Source organism: Poecilia latipinna, unplaced genomic scaffold, assembly GCF_001443285.1.
Source record: "Poecilia latipinna isolate Pla-1442-1.1 unplaced genomic scaffold, P_latipinna-1.0 Scaffold555, whole genome shotgun sequence".
NCBI classification, from domain to species: domain Eukaryota; kingdom Metazoa; phylum Chordata; class Actinopteri; order Cyprinodontiformes; family Poeciliidae; genus Poecilia; species Poecilia latipinna.
In genome coordinates this window covers 110,444-126,676 of record NW_015113171.1, presented here as the reverse complement: position 1 = coordinate 126,676, position 16,233 = coordinate 110,444, and the positions used below count along the sequence as shown (strand labels likewise).

The following is a 16,233-nucleotide window of genomic DNA, read 5'->3' as shown; positions in this document are numbered from 1 at the left end:
TTTGTCTGTGTATTTGTACTTTTACTTAAGTACATTTTTTGAGTACTTTCTCCACCACTGCTCTGTGCAGAGATACACTCCCACTCTGCTCCCAGTCACAGTGACTCATGGCTACAGTAGCTGATTGTGTTCCTCTGCTTTCCTCCATCAGAACCGCGTTAAATCTGGCAAAGTGTCCCCGAGTCCAACAGTGAAATCTGATATTTTTTCCCTCGACTCTCACATAATCTCTAATACTCTCATACTCAGCAGCATATTAGGGCGAGACTGAGAGACTTTTTTTTAAATACAAGAATTAAGTCATATTAACACAATATTATTACCAGAAGAAAGTCGCAACATTACTAGAAAAAAGCTTTGATCGAGTTATTAAGATCTGATTCTTTGTTCAAACTACTGTGTCTATTTTGAAGAATCATTTCAAAGTTCTGCTACAGATAATTTGATGCTGATTTGCTAAAAGATTAAATATGTCCCATTTGTTTAGGACTGATTGTACAATTACTACTGCATTCTACTAACGTCACAACTTTAATCGGGTAAAATTATGAGTTTATTTTTGTGTTATTTCGACTTCATCACAATACGACTTTTTATCTGGCATTTTTCTGACTCTTCTCAGAATATTATTACTTTTTGACATTATTTTATCCTCATATCATTACAACTGTTTTTCTGATCTCATTACAACTAAGTTCTTGTAATAAATTTTATTCTCATATTGTTCCGATTTTATCCTCATCGTTTTATGACTTTGCTGTTCAACTTTATCCTCACTTTATGACTTTATTCTGGCGACTTCAGTCTCATAAATTTGTTGTCCAACTTTGTTTTTCTTATGACTTTATTCTCATGATAAAATCACGGTTTTCTATTGTTTAACTTCATTCTTGTAATCTTATGACTTTTTTCCTGTAACTTATTTGTTTTTTTTAGCCTGGCCCTATTTTATTCTGTTCATGAAATGCAGCCAAACTGAAATTGTTTTAGGTCCATTATTACATACCATCACTCACTTTTGTTTTCAGGTTTACCAACAACTAGATAAAACTAAAATACATACGATTTGATGAAAAAAAGGGAATAATGTTGCCACCTGCTAATTTGAGATCAATTCACATATATTCATTTCAGTTTCAGATTTCTATAGTTGTCATTTCAGGAGCCTTTGTAAGCAGATCTAATTTTTATGGCGTTTAAAATCCAAAATGGTCAAAATTCAGCAAACATCTGTTCAAGTCACAACATTCACACACAGTTCAGTTTGATTTGCAGAGTCGGACTCAGCTCATAACATAATGCGTTTGGTGAAGAGTTTTTTCCATTTAAGGAAGTTCAGCTCATTTTACCGACTCGTCCACTTTGCACCAAACCCTCGTTCTGAGCGAGCGTTCAATTACTATTCCCATGATGCTTTTCAGCAGGCTTACAGCCGACACAAACAGCTCACTGATTCTCCACATATCCATGCTTACATGTTGAAGTTGAAATTGCTTGTAGCTGATGAGATAAGTGGCTTTCTGAATGGTGAGATCAGGCTGTGATCAGAATTGTCTGGTAAAATTCTGATTACCCGTCTTTTTTATTTATTTATTTATTTTTTCACCCCTTTAATGATCGTTTTAGAAGGTAATTATTTCGGACAGTTTTGGCGTTTTATTCATGTTGGTCTCTGTCGCAGTGTATTCATTTGAAGGTGATTACCATGTTAGGAAAACCGGCACCGGGGCCCCAAAATTTCCCTGCAGGGATAATAAAATCCAATAACCATGAGCCTCCTCCTGACAGATGTGATGAGGAGGCCAGAAAAACATCGCTATGGCAACACGAATTGTGATAGCCTCACTCAGGATTCATTTCCTAAAAGGTTTTATTCATCTTCAGGCAAAAATAAAAAAGTGAGCTACATGTTTTTGAAAGAGCTTTTTTCCTGAGTTTGACACTTTTAAATATGTAAGCAACAAACACAACAGTAACACTATGACTGTGTGAAAGCTATACAAGAGACAGTAGAGGAACATTTTTAATGTTTATATATATATTCCAGTGAATTTTTGGATGACTTTTATTTAATTAGTTGGATTTAACTGCTTTTTTTTTTTTTACATAATTATACTAACCACTTCATTTAAATAAACAGAGATCCTAAAATTGACTTAGTTCATTTGAAGTAATGTGCATTGTGCTACCACCAGCAGCAACTAATTTAAGCACTTTTTTATTTACCACATAAAGTAGTTTTAAGATGTTTCAGGTGAAATGTAGACTCCACAGCTTCATCAGATTTATGGAGTTAACTTAAGTTGCATCGTGATTTTATGTTTTAATTTGCTTTAGTTTTGTGTAACCAGGTTGTTGTTTGTTGCTGATTTCTGTCCAGGTTCCTCCTGAAAACGAGATCCGGATCTCATTGGGGTTTTACATACAGGAATTAAAATAAAGTTACATTTACTAAAATAGTTAGTCAATCAGTTAATTTAATGAAAACTAAAACAAAAATAACTTGTTCGGTTTGACAATAGAGTTACATGTACTAGTAGAACCAGCTCAACATGCTCCAGTTGTGTAAAATTAAGATGTAAAGCTTTGCACATGCTCACATTTTGAAGTTTTGAAAACTAGATTTTTATTTTATCAGACGGGGTTTTTTTTTCCCATTTATTGCGTTTTACAGTGCAGCTGTAAAAGATTCTTCTGAACGCCACTTTATTCAACTCTGCTTTCCTAACAGATTACCCTTTTAGTTTTTTTTTTTTTAGCTTTTTTTTAAGTCACGCCGTCTGATTGGAGCGACCACTGTCAATTATTCCCGTCTAGCTCTGCAGATAGCTGAGGTGGAAGAAACCACGATGGAGACTGACAGCATTGATTATCTTTGATCATCCACCTGCCCCCCAGATCGATGCCGCCGTGCTGGAGGAAAATCCATCGGCCGCAGCGTAGAACTAGATAAGAGAATCTTACTGCCATTGGGGCGACAGAGAAGGGTCCACTGTGGGGAACCAGCAGCGTCAGATCTCTGCCGTCGGCTCGGCTGGGTTTCAGAACCAGGTGATGGAGAGACGAAGTGGACTTTCTCACAGACTGGAGGCGACTTCTGCTGAACCTTTATGTAAATGTGAAGCAGCTGCTTTGTAATCTGCACACGTTCCTGCAACGGCAACATCTTTTCTTGAATTAAAAGAAAAAACAAAGTCAGACTAAACATCTTTCTGCCTATTATTAGTCTCTCTGCTCCCATTACTTTCTACGCTAAGCTATTCTTTTATTAGCGTCCATCTCTGCTGAGGCCATTGATTTGACATCTTGTCCTTGGTTTCTGTTGTTTCAGGTGTGTGAGTGTGTGTGTGTTGTTCTCTTAAAAGGCAATTTAGATGAAATGTGGATAAAGGCATTAAGAGGAATGTTTTGTTTCATCAAGGTTATTTACAACCTGTATCATGAGAGGTTTTAGCAGAGAAATTAGAGGCAGTCCTTTATAAACAGAATTTCATTTTAAACTCTCGACAGTTTTTCATTTAGACTTTGCGATGCTACTCAGAATCATTTAAACCTGGTAAAGAATAAAATGGTCTGTAGGAGTTTGATACATCATGAATTTTTTTTTGTTGCTAAAATCACATTTGGCAAAACAATGGCCTTGGTCACTATTTTAGGAAGGTGACAATGTTTTAACCCTTGTGCGCGCGAGGACTGAGGGAAACGATACCAGTTTTACGGGTGTGGGGTCGGTTGGACCCCATTTGTAAACAAAAGGGTTAAAACAAAGAATTAAAGATCCCTCTTACAAAACTAAATAAATAAATAAGAAACTATTTTTATTTTCAGTAACATTTTGGATGCTGAATTTTTATTTAAAGATAGCGTTTCGTGACCCACAAGTGTTTTCGACCTCGCAGTTTTGGCCTTCGTTGCAAAAACTTTAGACACTAAAAACTAAACATCCGGTCATATTTCAGCAGTGTGGAGGGCATGTATTGACATTAAAAGGTTGCGCATGTAATCTTAAACCAGAAACTCGACCGGCACACTCTTTTATTTATTCCTCCAACTTCTTTAGCGTCTCTGCGGTGCATCCGCATGGAGTCATTATTGCACAGCAGCAGAAACAAATGTAGCCAAAGAAGTGCGCTGGCAGAGTTTATCGACCTCGGGTTTGAAATCCCTCTTGGAGTTTTCCAATGTGATCACTTTTCTTTTAATGGCCACATTCAGTCAGAGTGATGACGCTGCTGATCGGTGCAGCGAGCCGCACAGAGAGAAATACAATCATCGCTTTCCTCCATAGTAAGAGTTGCCCTCCCCCTGGTGTAGAAATCGTGTAATGCAGCAATGACTTCATATTTTCTCAGCTCTCCGTCTATTTAGGCTGAAAAGCCACGTTCAGGCTGCCCACACAGGAGCGGGTGAGACGGGCCATGGATTAGTGTCAGCGATTTACTCTGATTAACCCGCCCACACTGATCTCACAGGTGTGTGTGTGTGTGTGTGTGTGTGTGTGTGTGTGTGTTTGGATTTAGCTCAGAGACAGTTTTTAAGACACAACTACTGTACTGTTATGTGTTGGTGTGTTTCCTGAGAACAGGTGAATGAAAGAGAGGTAACATGCTCATGTTTCCGAGTTTGCTCTTGATTTTAATGGTTAGTTTGTTCAGAGATCTATTTTCTATGCGCATATTAATATATCTGTATTGTTCCCCAGCTGCTAACCTTTTGAAAACGCCTTGCAGGGCAGATCCACATCAGTTCCTGTCAGAGCGCGCTGAAAATCCAAATATAATCGGCTTGAACAGACGAATAAAAACTGCTGCTAAAGCTGCAGGATGTAAGTTACCAAAATATGTTTTATCCATGTTTGTTAGAAGTGTCATCATGTCGTGACAGTATGATATGAGACAGATAACCTGCTAAATAAAAATAAGATTCCCATCACCTCCTTATGGAGCTACTGTTACTGTCTGAAGAAATGACAGTAATGTGATTGGTCAAATCCAACCAATCAGAGCCAGGTGGAGGGTCTTAGTGCTATCAATAATGCTCGTCTATGCTAACCAGCGTTAGGCTTTGTTGTGGTGAACCAGCTGCAGCGTCGCAGCGAGAACAGCAGAGTGTGTGAGCAGCATATACACGAGGTTGATTGACAGTGCTAAGGCCATCCTCCTGCCCACTCATTGGCTCTTTCTAGTTAGCACTGGGATTTTTCCACAGTTTATCTGTCTTATATTGCACCGTCACGACATGGTGACAAATTCAACCAACACCTAAAACAACATATAAATATTTTTTTTAATATAAAAATTACATCCTGCAGCTTTAATGTTTCACCACATGCTGTTATATTAGCGTTTCAGTGCAGCGATTCCTTAGAGTTGTTCCTGAGCAGATTAGTGAATATTTCTGTTGGTTTGTGGTAAGAAGGGAGCTCTAAGCGTCCCAAAGGTCCCACAGCCTTTGAAGTGAAGTAGCATCACGTCCTTCCCTGCTTTCTGATGCTTTGCTGCTCACCGGGCCGGGGGGGAGGCGAGGGCGGGAAGAGGGAGAGAGTATGTGGGAATAAACTCTGAGCAATCGTTACTTTTGGAGCCTACACACACACACGCACACACACAGGTTGATCTCAGTGAGATGGCTTAGTCATGAAAGACTATATGATCTGATCTCTAATAAGAGGCTTGCAGAGCGATCGCGATGGTGGTTTTGTAAAAACTGAGCATTCCTGACGGCAGCCATGTTACATCAGCACAATGTTTTCAGAAGGCCCGTCAGGATGACGATAAATCGTCCTGGAAACGATTACGACAAGCGATGATATTGGTATTTCGAGATCATTCTGAAGTAATGCTATGATAGCGGGGTGTAGACGCTGCCATTAGTAAAGGGCTGGAAATGCCGAGGACGGACGGAGGAAATCAACCCACAGAGCCACCAGATGCGTTTGGCCTGAGTGCAGTGCTCATCAGAGCGACCTGTGGCCTTTTATTGAGAAACGATGTCACCTGCGCAAAACTCCGCCCACAACAGGAAGTCAACATGAAAACAATATTCAACACGGGGTAATAATGCACTTATAACATCCAAACCTTAATTTTTAAATCTTAACATTTTACATTTTAAATATCCAGAGTTTAACACAACCAAGCACAAAAAATAAAAAAAGGAAATAAAAACGACAAAAAACTGAAACCATAATAAAATGGATTGCGAAGTCTCTGCAACAAAACTGTCCTTCAAAAAATATGAATCATCTTTTTAATATATGATCCAACTTATTGATTAGTTGATTATTACGACAGGTTTATGTCTTAGTCATGTTCAGAGGTTGTTTTAAAAATAATTCATGCCCCTTTGAGCCTTTTTTGCATTTTGTCACTTTATAACGATGAGCTTCGATGGATTTTGTTGGCATTTATGTTAAAGTGCATAAAGATGGTAGGAAAACAATATACTTCTTTTTTTAACAAGGTTTTATTTATTTATTTTTTCCACAATTTGTGCACATATTTGAAAAACAGCTTGAGCTTCGTTGGATCGATATCGATAATAATAACAGATTTTATTTCTATTATAACAAAATGCGGAGCTTCCAGACAAACACGAAAAGCTTCTCTGAACACCAATCTTAAGGTCTTGCCACGGATTCTCAGTTGTGTTTAGGTCTGGACTTTGACTAGGCCATTCTAACGCGTGAATCTGGACCGTTTTGTCGCAGCTCGTGCTGCAAATAAAATAAAGTTTATTCGTATGCGACACAATTCACGTTTTTCTTGTCAAACATTTTACAAGTATTGCATAAAAGAAACAAACTATATAAAGTTAAAACCAAATGTGGAATTAAGTGCTACTCTGCCGTGAAGGTCAGATTTATTGACCATTTCTCTCTCCAGCCTTTCAGCTTTTAGCTTAGACTGTCCGCCATTAAAATACGTTCAGGCAGACGACTAGATGACTTCTGATTGGTTCCACAGGACTTTAGTCTTTTTTGGGGGTAGCATCGTAAAAGGGGCTTAATTAAGAAGTACTACTCTTCAAATGTTTGGGCAAACAAAATGAAAACCAAGTTTTATTTTCCCTCGACGTCACATAAATATTCAGTTAAAATACATTGCAGCCAATTGGAAGCAGCCGTGTTTTTAAGGAGCACCTCCTTGCTCTACGTCGTCTGTGTTCGTTTGGTAAATGAAGAGCTTCGTTGCTCTCGAATTTTTTCAATTCCTCTGATTAGTTTTGGCCGTCAGCGATGCTCAAAGGAGCCTGACAGATTGCCGTGGCTTTACAGATTTATGGCGATTATGCAAGCGCTGCTTTTTAGCCGAATAAACAAATAATTCATCACTTCAAAGATAAACATTGGTTACCTGCAGCCCAACCTCAGTGGCGTTTATGAACAGGAACCTAGCGGAGTGTTGTTTCCATGGCGCCCACTGACGGTGAGAGAGGCCCTTGGGGGGTTTAGGGAGGGGGTGATTAAAGATTCACAATCACTGGTGGACCCAATTTGCTCCCTGTGTCAAGGGGATGTAGTGGCTATGGCTGTTGCTATGGCGACCCTGGAGTGGGACGAGTCCCAGGAGGCCCTAGAGGTGCGAGAGATGAAAGGTTAAAGAGGCCTAAATTAGATTTAATCAAGGTGAAGTCAAAGTTGTTGTTGGAGGATGGGCAGGATGGGATGGGAAGCTTTCATGGTATACAACCGGAGATATGATTGAAATCTGATCACTTATATCAATATACTCCATTTAGAATAACCAACAGGACATCTATTTGCTTAGAATAATAATAATAGCAATACTTTTGGAAATTATTTGGTGTACGTAAATGTCTGGTTTCAACTCTAACTAGAATTTACACCTTGCTCTTGATGAAGCTTTCTTTTCAACTATTCTGAAACGTTCCATAGAAATCCAACCACTTGTTGTTGAGGCTGATCTCTCCCAACCATCAACTTAAAATCTGGTGTCGGTACGTCAGTAGGGTTCTGGGCACAACCCTCTTCTTTTTCCATAAGTGCTCCGTCAGCTGTGCCGTGATTTATCTCCTCCTCCAATGCAGCCTGAGCAGCCTCATCAAGTATTCATGCAGCTGCAATTTCTGCTCTAAATGTATCGTTTTACATTTAAAAATTGGTGGGGGAAAAAAAACCTTTCTGCAAAGGGCAGAAATACATCAATACGTTTGAAGAAGATGAAATACAATACCTGTAAAAAGCATACAACCCGTTGGATGTGTTACTTTTATTTCGCAAAGTTAAATTGAAAACTAAACTCTATAAACTAATGACAATTAATAAAAAATATTTAACATGAAAGAAGAGATTTTTATCAAGAGACTAATTTTGTTGAATACATTTTAAGAGCACTGTATTTTTACATCATCATGGATATGTTAGCAAACCAGGAAAGGTGCAGGGGATGGATTTCCAGATTCCTTTAAGCTGTCTTTTGTTTTCAGTTTTAAAGAAAGCTTCTACTTTAGAAACGCTCATCCCAAAAGATTAGCTCCATATCTTCAGCCAAGCTCTTAAGGTACTTAACTTCAAATTTGTGTCAGATATCTTACCGACTTCATATCTAATCAAACTGCCTTCTTGGATTACATGAACATTTTGGAGTGAATGGTGGGTTTTCAGAGCAGTTTTATTTCCACATCACCTCTATTGAAGTGTGCATCCCCTGCTGTAACATTTACTTTGCCTGTAGTTTGATCTCCCTCTATGCTTCTATAACTTATTGGACATGTTGAAAAATCCTGCAGCAGAGATACTGGATGCAGAACTGATAATAAAAGTAATTTAATAAAAACCATATACACATGCTACTTAAATGTCACAAACTATGTCCAATGATGATGTTTTTTGATCACATGCTGCTATATGCAGACACTCTGTCTGTGCCAATGAAGGTAACCCAAAGACCAAAGATAAAGAAGACTGTGTTAGCATATGCTGTAACTCTAAGACAGTTTTCACTATGTGTATGAATGCATATTAAGGTGTGTTTTGTTTTTGAACTATTAAAGTAAGTAGCTACACGTGTTTTTAGAGGGGAGTTTTGAGTATTTTAGCTATTTGCGGCTAACTGTGGTTTGCAAATACTGGGGCTCCACTCAACTACTTGTTGATGCTAATATTTTTTTATGTTTATTGTTTGATTAGACTCAGATTAGTATTTCTATGTTTGCTACATGTAATATAAATAGGATGTGTGAATATATGAGTTGTGTTGAACATAATTTACCAGCAGTATGCTTCATGCACTATGAAAACACAAAATCTTATCAAGTATTTTTGGTGTAGATTTTAGTGCAAATATCTTACTACACTTGAAATAAGACAAAACTAACTTAAAAGTAGATTTTCAGCAAGATATAAGAGCTTGTTTTAAGTAAATAATTTCTTAATATTGATGAAAAAGTACAGATTATTTCACTTATAACATGGGAAAATGTCTTGTTATAAGTAAAATAGTCTGCTAATGGAACCAGTACTTTTTCATCAATATTAAGAAATCATTTACTTAAAACGAGCTCTTATATCCTGCTTAAAGGTTACTTTTAAGTTATTTTGTCTCACTTCAAGTGTATTAAGATATTTGCGCTAGAAACTAAAAATACTTGGTAAGATTTTGTGTTTTTGCAGTGTGTGAATGCCGCTCAGGACAAAAGTTTGTCTCTTTGCTTTTGGAATAAAGGTTTCATTAAACTCAAACAAACCAATCACCATTCAGGATCAAATGCGAAGGAGCATCAACTCCATGTTGATGCAGTTAAATCATGGAAAACTCTTTTGTTTTACATTTGACATTTTCTCTCTCTTTTGCCTTCATGCCTCTCCCTGACACGGTGGTGCCCAGGGCAAAGAGCCATTTTAACCAGCTTAAAAACTGCTACCACCAACAGCACAAAGCCACTTGTTAAATATTAAAGACAGTAAACACAGTAAAACACTGTAATGAACCTACACACGCACGCACACACACACACACACACACACACACACAGAAAGTCTCAATTAATTAACCTACTGATGGACAAACCTCAAAATTTGAGAACCGCCAGTTGCCACAGGTCCACTAGCCTTTATCTATCTCACTTTAACGACACCATTGTTCTTTTTTATTCTCACTGCGAATCACATTCTGCTGTTGAAATATTACTTCCTGTGACAAATGGTGTCTCCGTCTTCCATACTGGAAGCAGGGAAGGAGAGATCTTCATCACCGAATGGCTCATCTGGATCGCTTAGAGCAAAGTGATTGAGCACAAGCCGGCATAGACGTTATGACTGGGAACGTTAAAGGGCTTTTGTCCAATGACAGGCTGCAGCCCTGGATCTTCATTACTGCTAAATTCCTCCTGATACACCTGAAATCATCCTGTCATACAAAACATCAGCTATTAGATACCCTATATAATACTATAACATGTTGCATTTTTGGTTACTTGAAGGAGTATTTCTTTAACAGAATCGATCTACTCTGCTTTTGATGGTTTATGTACAATTAAAACACTGTGATTGCTGTGATAATCAAACAAAGTAAAAGAAAAAAGCCTAGAAAATGCCTTACTTAAGTAATAATACTGAACAAATAAGGCAGTTCATTAATGCAGGTTTAACAAAAAACAAAAAAAAACAAACAAACTAATTTTTAATTTGTTTTGTACATGCAGATCTGGACTTAGTATTTGTTCTCTAGGCAGGGTTTTTTTAAACACTCACACTTAAAGATGCACTTTGACAAACTGCAAAACAAACAAAAAAAAGAGATTATTTGAAAAGGCATGAAAAACACAGAACATTTTCAAGTATAAAACTATGAGAACAAAAATAAATTTTGTCCTGGGCAGGCCTTTGGGTACAGCAAATATTTGGACTGCCTTGGTCTCCTGGCATGCCTGCGGGGCCCAGAGGAAGTCTTGTGTAGTTGAAAGTGGAGGCATGAACTTTGAAAGAAGCAAGAGTTTGCTTCAGGTCCCATGAAAAGATCTTAGGCTTTCTAGAGACTTATCTGTGGATTGTGTGTTCTTATCTCAGGGTGAACTAGGTTAGACAGGTAGACTTGAGCATGCCAGAAGTTGTTTTGAATGTCCTTCACTGTAGACTATTTCCATGACAACTGAATAGTATTTTTTTTTCAGACGACACATTCTTGAAACAAATACACCTAACAGATCCAAAAATCAATTTCTCTGATTGCCACAAAGTTCCCATTACCATCCATATTAAAGAAATCAATCAGTCCTACTAGCACTTAGGCTACGATTGCCCATCTGTTGTCTTAGAAACCAACATTGATCCAGTCTGTAAGATAAACAATGTTTTTATATGTTTCTATGAGCACTACTCTTCGCTTTTTGCAAAATCATTTGGTTTGACTTTGGTTTATGTTGCGCCCAACACATCTACAACCCCAGACACCTCTCTCGTAGCCACACTGCTTTTGTGTTGACACTGTGTTTATATTATCACACTCCACCAGTGAGAAGCTTTTGGTTTCCATTTCCCCGGCTGCTAGTGGAACAAGTGAGGAAACGCTGCTTCTTCTGCCTCCTTGCACATCGTCTTGTCCTGTGCTCTCTAGCAAGCGTTCCCTCTGCGCCCCGTGGCATCGAGTGGGGCAAGGGGCTTGTGAGTGCTGTTGCTTTCCCTCGGTTAGCGGAACATAAAAATTTCATGTTTGGTTCAAGAGAGGGTTTCGTTGTAGCAATTCTAACTGACTTGTTCTTTCAAAATCATTTCCACTTGATTGCAGACTTTGGGGCTTGATACCAATTGAATGGGCCTCATGAATACCGTAGCTTTCCACAGTCATGGTGAAACCCGGTGAGAAGAGAAATGCATGATCATTCTTTGCCGTTCTGCAGGTCTGTTTGTTTTGTGATTAAAATGCTCTGTCATCTACTTACGGTCTTTGATAAATTTTGCTACAATGTAAAGTAGTCGGTGTACAGATTGTACAATAGCATAAATTTGCTGTCCCTTCAAAGTAACTCTACTTACAGCCATGAAAATCTAATCTGCTGGCCACAAAAACAATATTCTGTGTGGCCGCCATTATTGTCCAGCACTGCCATAACTCTTGGGCTCTTCACTAGGGCTTCACAGGCTGCCATTGGAATCCTCTTTAACTCCTCCATAACAATGTAATTTTGTTCCTTCATTTTCTGTTTGAAAATCCCACAGGTGCTCAATAGGGTTATGGTCAGAGGACATGATTGGCCTCCAACACCTTTACCTTTACCAGTTTCTTGAGCAAGGTGGTGGTCGTCTTGGAGGTGCGTTTGGGTTGGTCACCATGTTGGACTTCCTCACAGGACTTTTCTACCATGGCGGACTGGAACCCTTCCTAGTTCTCAAACATGACTTTGTACCAGTGTTGCGTTTCCACTAGAACAAGGCTCCTGAACACCAAATCTGGTGCCATTTGTGCATAACTGGTTCTTCAGTGCGAACAGTTGCATAATCTGTTGTGTCACCCTATGGGCCGGTCAAACTGGTGACAAAGAAACAACAAATATGGCAGCGAACAAGGACCACAGAGGTGCAAGGTGTCCTCCATCTTACTACTATGCTCTTCTCCCATGTTGTGCAATGCCCCATGGTTCCCAAGAGGAATGGAAATGGGTGGTGGCTCTCAACAAACAACGGCATTTGGAGACACATGAACCGAACCTATTATAGAACCAGAGTTCTTACTGTACAGCAAACTGTAGCTCCCCACAGTTTGCCCCCAAACTATGACACTGCCACCACCAGGCTTGACAGCAGGCAAGACACACTCTTTGTACAATTCACCTGATTGCTGCTACACTTACTTCACACCATCTGAACCAGATATGTTTCTCTTGGTCTCAGTCAACCATAAGACATGTTTCCAGTAATCCTTAGCCTTAGTCTATTTTCTTCCACTAACCTGTTTGTGGGCTTTCTTGTGCTTCATCTTCAGAAGAGACTTCATTCTGGGATGGAAGCCATGGAGACCAGTTTGATCCAGTGTGAGGGGTATGGTTTAAGCAGTGACTATCTGCTTAAACCATAAAGCAGTCAACCTCTTCAGCGATGCTGGCAGGACTCATATGTTTATTTAGAAGAGACAACCTCTATATATGACCATGAATTTGGGCACTCAGCCTCTTTGGTCGACCACGGTGAAGCCTGTTCTGGGAGGAAGCTGTACTGTTGAACTGCTGTATGGTCTTGGCCACCGTGCATGCGTACTGGCGCTAATCCTGTGCCTAAACTGCACTGTCATCATGCGCTACTCCCCTGTAATCTCTTTGAGATGGTTCAGCTCTCCCCATGTGGACTAAAACATTTTGTTAGCCTCCTGTTACAAAATGCATTTACACCTTTTGACACTTTCTACTTTGTAATTCCAACCCAGGACAGCTCATTGGAGAAGGGAAACCTTTTTATTGGGCCATTTCAGGTAAATCATCTCATGTGTTTATGGAGAAGTTTCCCACTTTGCTGTCTTTGATCCATTGAAAGCGTAGTGCTGTTTGTTCCTGTACTACACTCTGGCTTTGGATGCGTCTTCATGTGATCTCTTTGGTTCTCCAACAATACTTGGTTAAAGTTCCTTGTATGTTTTGTTTTCTGGTTTTAGCTAAATTGACCTGTTCAGAGAAAAAGGGCAGAAAACTGCTACTGTTCCAAGTTGTTGCTAGCTGACTAAAGAATAAATGAGTTAGTTGATACCACCAACCCATTTAGTTGACTGTGAGAGGTTTAGCAGCCAGAAACCTTTAGTTCTGGACTCTGGACTCCATTGAAGAGGTGGGTGAGAGGAGAACATTAGCTAAGCTGAACGTAATTATGATAATTCCTCTCACCCCCTTTATGAGACTGTGGGGGCCTCAAGCAGCTCCTTCAGCAGCAGACTGATACACCCACTGTGTAGGAAGGAAAAATTTCAGAGGCTATTCAGACTGTATAACACTTAGACCCGGTAATGTAACACTGATAAATTGTTAAAATATCTGTACCACGACTGCCTTTGTTATCGCTCACCTTGGCATTGTGCAGTACCATCGTTTCTTAAGTTATTTCTTTTTCATTATTTTTCTAGGCACAACATCACAGCTTCTTTTTAAAGAACTGGTTTTACACATGCTGTCATTGGTGGTTCAAATGGAGCTCAAGTTTTATCATATTTTGTGGTACTATTGTGATAACAACAAAAGGGACAATAAGAAATGTTTATTACTTTTCTTTTAGGAAACTGAATGCCACAGCAATCGCAGCCCCACAAATACAAGTACTGCTCTAGAAAAACATTCAACTTGTAACAAGCTTCTTTAGTTCACCAGTCACATAAAGAAGTGTGATTTGTGTCAGTAAACACCAGTAGAGGAGTAATCTGATCTTTAAATTCATTTCTATTCATTGGTACAGTTTTATTGAACAGTGGAGAAAAATAGTAAAAACAGCAAAATTCTGACAATGCAGACAGTTTCAGGGGTTTTCATCATTATTTGGAATTTATTGTGACAACAATACATAAAATCTTAAGAAATTTATTATGATAAATGATGCAGTAAATATCCACCCCTATATGCTGAATAGCTTTTAGTTATTTTATGTTGTTTTCTATTGTGATTTAATTGTTGCTTGTTGGAATTTTGTTCTTTGCTGCTGTGACACATAAATTTTCACATGGTGGAATTAAAGTGCATCAATCTAAGATCTGTTTTCTAAGCCTACATTTCCCAGAATGCTGTGCGGTTCTGGATCGGAGTTTGGTGAAATTATGAAAATTCTATCGTATTTTCTGTAGGTATCGATCACGTGCTTCGCGATACATATATCTGTTGTAGCAGGAACACATCTCCTCTTTTTTAAAGGATCCTCAACTAGCAACCCTCTGACATCCATGACCTGATTTCCCTCTGTTGCTTGAACACCACAGATGAGCTTCACTTCACCTAGAGGACAAGAGCAGAGGAAAGAAAGGAAAAGTGATGGATGCTTCCCTCCGCCGCGGTTCATACATAATGAAGGCAGGAGTTCAATTATGCAAAGCTTTGATACTGATCCCAGAGTTTGTCATCGCTGCGTCCTGAGACGTAAGGAGAAGGATGAGGAAAATATGTAGTATAAATTTGTTATTTAGAGAGAACAACGCCCTGCTTCAGCCTCCTGTCCATAACCTTTTAGCTGTGTCTGCATATGAACGAGACCTTTCACGGCTTCTCCTGATTGGTAGTTTAAGGTCAGTAGGTGGAGCTCCATGGTGACAGCGTCCACTGAATGGACTCTGATCAGCTGACTGGATTCATTCAGGTTACAAAAGGGAGCAGAAAAATAGACGAAGTGTGTTTGTGTTTGAGCTCACAGGGCTCCTGCATCGCCAGATACAACAGCGCAGCTGGTGGTGCCGGCGTACACACATGATTCTGCTGTCACACACACACACACACACACGCACACGCGCACACACACACACACACACACACACACACACACACACACACACACACAAAGCTGTCAGCATTCAATTATAAATTAGATGCAGACATCTTACTAAAGAAAATACACGCTAGTATAAGATAAATCTGATCATCGTTAATCAAAGTTTTGTGGCAGGAAGAGGTCAAATTAATAAATATTTAAACACGTAAATCACCTTAGTAGGATGTGAACTAGCTGAGGCAGGTTCGGGAGAAGTTCAGTGAGCTGCTGTAGGTTGTCACACAGCATGATAGTAATTTGGCTTGTAAATATGTAATTAACAGTGTTGTGGGAGGACGTTTTCCGAACAGCGTCATGACGAAGCTTTTTTAGGTGAGACTAGAGCTCCAATGTGCACATCTTCTCCTTGACCTGCCTTAAATACAACCTGATCGGAGTAACACTGGTCATCTGATGCGAACCGTCTTCATCACTTTAGGATCTGGTTGAGTACAACTTCTCGTTGCAGGAGTTGTACTCAAAGTTGCTTTAATTTCAAACCACATCAAGATCATGAATGTCCTCTAAGGACTGGTGATGGTCGAATGTATTGATGAAACTACCCATTAACAAGCTGTTACAATATTAATAAATAGCAGTCTCTGCATTGAAGAGTACTTCTTACAATAAAATAATAAAATCTGCTGGGATTGCAGGCTCTTATTTAACTCTTTTACTGACGTTTTTTCCTGGAGGCTAACAGTAACCCACTGTAAGCTGATACTGAAACAGAAGACACTTTTTTTCTTGTAGAAGCACGAACATGTATTCGACCGCGAAGCACT

The 16,233-nt window shown here is 39.2% G+C and overlaps 1 protein-coding gene and 1 long non-coding RNA gene across 2 annotated transcripts in view; one reads left to right on the top strand and one right to left on the bottom strand.

Moving 5' to 3' along the window:
* LOC106953005 (microtubule-associated protein 1B-like) overlaps positions 1-16,233 on the top strand; it is a 73,524-nt gene that overhangs the window by 14,100 nt on the left and 43,191 nt on the right. The gene's annotated exons all lie outside the window — the stretch shown is intronic.
* Positions 6,469-16,233, bottom strand: part of LOC106953006 (uncharacterized) — a 33,722-nt gene continuing 23,957 nt past the window's right edge. The window contains exon 3 of the long non-coding RNA XR_001426099.1: positions 6,469-7,574. This is a non-coding gene — a long non-coding RNA (uncharacterized LOC106953006). The remainder of the gene's footprint in view (positions 7,575-16,233) is intronic.